This window comes from Saprolegnia parasitica, assembly GCF_000151545.1.
Source record: "Saprolegnia parasitica CBS 223.65 unplaced genomic scaffold supercont2.257, whole genome shotgun sequence".
Lineage (NCBI taxonomy): Eukaryota > Oomycota > Saprolegniomycetes > Saprolegniales > Saprolegniaceae > Saprolegnia > Saprolegnia parasitica.
In genome coordinates, this window is record NW_012156651.1 from 1 (window position 1) to 4681 (window position 4681).

At 52.4% G+C, this 4681-nt stretch overlaps 1 pseudogene across 1 annotated transcript; it reads left to right on the plus strand.

The window, feature by feature from the left end:
• Nucleotides 1-1920: 1920 nt before the first annotated feature.
• On the plus strand, nt 1921-1992 carry SPRG_30207 (annotated as a pseudogene). The gene has a single exon. The product of its transcript is annotated as a tRNA-OTHER (tRNA).
• Nucleotides 1993-4681: the final 2689 nt, after the last annotated feature.

Below are 4681 nucleotides of genomic sequence, written 5' to 3' on the forward strand. Positions count from 1 at the left end.
ATGATCGAAAGAAATCGACATACACTTTACGACCAGGCACTTGTCGTACCAATCAATCTATGTTTTTGTCGATGGAATAGGGTTGGGAATTATGAGCTTTACACAGTTCCGTACACTGTACTAGTATATTAGTACAATGTCTCGTGTCTTTTCGGTCTCATCATCGAAAAGCGGCGTTGGTTTGCCGCGTGACCGAGTCGGTCCATCGATGTGTTCGCGCAAACGGAGCATATCACACCGGTGGACGCCATATGTCGCTCTGCACGAGCTTGATCTACTCGACCACGGCGCGCCACGATCCACATACATTTCAAGAAGTTTGACAAAAGATGTGGATTTGGCAATAGTGACGATGAGCCGAGCGATGTATGCCACACGCAACTGAGAGGCGACATGAGACACAAGGGAAATTATGGGTCGTGCCAGCGCACTGTGTTGCCTTTTTAGATACGTACACCTCCTCGACGCGAACGTATCGTCGTCGCACCGGTTGTACGTGTCAGTCAATGTCATTGCGGTTTAGCGACGGCATAGCCTCGGTGGAGTGGCCGGGGCCAGCGATCGTCTCCATGATTTGTGCCGCACACTTCAGAGGTAGATGTGGTGTCAATAAGGGCAGTTTTTTTATTAATTCAGGAGAAGACTGCATCGGTTGTGCTACCCGCATCGGGAACGCTACGTGAGAGCTGGGCGAGGAGGTTGCCGTGTGTCGGGGGTGAGACACTAAAATGCATATTTTGCCATGTAAGTCGCTGTCATCAACGAAGAGGCGTCAACGCGAGGGCTCTAGTATTCGCTTCTCGACTCCGGTCATCGTCTACGACTCTAAGTCTACAAGCGTCGTCATATGTGGTTCAATACGTGGCGCTAGCCCAGCTAAGTTGCTATTATGGACCATGCTCGCATTTTATTGTGAGAGCACCTCTGGTGTATCGAGTGTATCAATTCTGCCGAAGAAGCTAGAGATTGGAAAAAGGTGTGAGGATCTAAGGATCGCACTACGGAAATGATATGAGCTCAAATAAGAATCTATAACCAAATTGTATTAGCCAGCGCTTCGTAGACCTTACGCTGGGAGAGCACACGGCGACCGTGTCCGGAAAGTAGCTTGCCTTGCTAGGCGCTGGCGCAATGGTCGGCGAGCTTGTCGCGGCACATCGCGACCTCGTGCACGTACAAGAGTGCGCGCTCGGCGTCGAGCTCGACCTTGATGCTGGGGCTCAAGATGAGCGCACGGCCGAGCTCGTGGTCTCGGTGCTGGCTGTCGTGTGCAAGCAGCAGGACATAATGCGTGAGATGCACGAGGTTGCATCTGTAACGCTCGATGCTGCGACATGACGCGCGTAGCGCCTACTGCGGCGTTGCTTGTCGCCGTGTCGACCATTTTGGAATTTGCACTGGGTTTGGTATCCGGAAGGTGTCCGGATACTTTTGAAACGACGCAACGAATTCGATGTCATCGTCAGCACGCCTCGCACAGGCTCGAGGTTGTCGCTGTCAGCATTTGTATTGAATATACAACGCACAGCGCCACGATACACAACGTCAAAGCAAAAATACGCTACGGTGCAGATAGCTATGAGCAGCTAGCTGGACGTGCACCACACACGTGGGCTCCGCGAGCTTCTTCTGGACACCTTCTGTACACCTACACCAAGGCAATCGCGCCAGTGCTCTGTGGCTACGACGTTGCTCATAACGTTACTGGTGCCACCGGGCGTGCTTGGCGTGGCATCGGGCCTCGATGGCGTAGACCGTAGCACTCGTATGCTGCATGAGACCGCAGCGGTCCTCATCATTGACAAGCGTATCCCTGGTAAGTCAATGTCCAGCATTACAGTGATGGGCGACAGAAGAAGGACCTCGGACACACGATTTTCACCGTCCACAGTCAACAGGACGCTCGCCGGCGAGGGGGGGGCGCCCCAGGTCAGTTGGTAAAGTTTCTGCTTCGCATCCCGAAGGTCGCCGGTTCGAGCCCGGCTGCGCGCGCGCATTTTTCAGTTCTCCGCCCCCCTCCTCCCTGCGTCGCGCGATGTACCCGAACAGGGTCGGACCATGTGGGTCCAGGCCACCTCCGCAAGTGTCACCCAGAACACATGATGACGTAATCAGCTGCTCCAACAACAGGCCAAGATGAGACAATTTCTTCCAGCGAGCACTGCTCATTAAAAATTAATTGACCCATTTCAACAACAACGCTCGCCGGCGAGCGCCATGCCGTGCGACAAAGGCCGCCGCACCGGCGGATCCACGAAAATGAGATTGGGAAACAAAATCACCCCATACTTGCCAGAGTGCTAGACCACACTTTGAGGAGTCCAAAATACCATGTGACGTCGCCGTTCAAGCTCTGTAGCGATCGCAAATGACAGCGGCAAACAAAATCTTGATATAGTGTGATTATTCGCTATACCGAAATACTGTACGGGATACAAGGCCTCATCACGCAGCGGTACTGCGCGCACGTTGCCTCTCTCGGCCACATGCAACACGCTCTCTAACAAAAACCAAAAGAGACAGCCTCCTCAGTTTCCGCGACTTCGACGCATTTTCAACCGAAATTGCATGTCGTATTTCGTGAAAACCGACGCTCGGCAGTTCGAGTTTGGTGTGAGTGCCCAAGCGACTATGGTGACTAAATAGCTGGTCGCACACCGGATCGAGACCCATCGCCAACTGTGGCAGCCAGTCTTACGGCCATTGGAGCTTTGGAACCCTGCGATGTCACGTGAAGTATTCGGACAATTCTGCAACCACCTCGAAAAATGGAAAATGGATTTGCGCATGATTGCGCTACGTGCGGAGTCGGAAACGACGTGTACGTCATTCAAATGGTGTGTGGAGATGTATACACGGCTGCTGTGTGGCGCTGGCGCGTCTGTGGACTGCTACTCGTCGTTGTGCTGAATAGTGCTCACACTATTTAAGTTGAGGTCGTGAACCAAGTCTTATGATTGGCCAAAAAGATGAACCAACAAAAACATCCATTCCTGATCGAGAGCCGACGCCGCCGCCATCGACCTCGTTGCGCCCGACGAGACCCCGCCAGTCGCCAGCATCAAGAAGTACACAGACGAAGGCATCGCGCTCGGCGGCGCGCGGAGCCCAGTCCACTGCCAGAAAGGCCGACGCAAGCCACCCTCGCAACCCTGTCGGGTTTGGGCGGATCGCACATGTTCCAGCTCAGAAGTAAATCCATTTTTGATTGATTATCTTATTATGTAAAAAGTATTGAGGCTGCCCAACATCACCTACCGGTAGTCTTGGTCACTTTTAATGTAGTCATCGCTGTCGCTCGAGAACTAGTCGTCGTCAAGGAGCAATTGCAACAGCGGGCCCTCGACGGGAAGAACTGTCCCAATGTGGCTGCGCTCGGTCGGGATGGATGCTGCGGTGCGTCGAATTGCCGCCTTTGTGGCCCACGAGTTCGCACTTGCGGCAGCGGTAGAGTTAGTCGCGCCGCTTTCGCCGAGTACCGACGGAAGTGCGCAATCTGGCAAGTCGATTGCACATTTATTTCCGCTTGACGCACATCCATTTCCGTTCACCGCGCTATATTTTACAGCGACCGAACTTCGTCCGAACATTGAACTGCACAATTTCTAACGACAAATTATAACCATTCTGGGTTCTTTTCGCACCAGGGTCGGCGCGGCCCTGCGGGCCTACCCGCCTCCACCTGGGCGACCCATCGATAATGAATTCTTCTTACGTGAAAGACCGGGGCTCGCTCCTCGCCAAGGCACGGCCTGCATAAAAGCCAACATACCACCTCCGCTACGCTGCGGTGCGCAGGCTTTTCTGGGCCGATGCTCTGTCGTCGCTCGCAGCAATGTGGTCCGAGATGTTATACAACGTTACGTTTATTGCGCGGTGGAGTGTGCGAGCGACGTAAGAAATAGTTCGGTAGCCAGCAAAATATTGTGCGGTGACCGGAAATAAATGTGCGTTGAACGGAAATAAAAGTGCAATCGACGTGCCAGATTGAGCACACACGGTAAGTACTCCGCTTTCGCCGTTGCTGGCTATGCGAGCCGTTTGCATGCGCCCCGCATCTAGTAGACGCACGGGCCCCTTGATAACGACTCATGATTGAAAACAAAGCGCTCTTACTTGACATGGTGATAGAATGCACTTTGGAGAGTACGAAACGCTATATATCGTCACTGTTCAAGCTCTACAGCGAGAGTTCTTGACAATATATTGAACATACTATTTGAAGCCAATATTTCCCGGTATAGTGTATGGATACAAATAGTATATTAAAATGCAAGCGGCGCCGTAGCGGGCTCTAGAACCACCATCGTCAATGTAACATACTCTCCGATACCATAAAAGAGAGATAGCGCTCTCAGAGTTTGCGAAAATTCAACATTTTTACTCGAATTTATATGTACAAGTCGGCGAAAAACGACGCTCGGCAGTACGACTTTGCTGTGAGAGCCCAAGCGCCTACCACGTCCCGAACTCAAGTCGCTGGGCCACTCCATATATATAGCCAACTGTGGCTGCCCGCGTCGGAGTCGGTCGAGTTTTTGAACTACGCGAAAACACGTTGTGCATCTGGGCGTCTATTTGACCACCTCGAAAAATCAAGGTTGGAATTCGCATGCATGCGCTGTGTTCGGCGTCCAAAACTTCATCTCCATGATACAAGGATGCTATAGAACGACAGGAA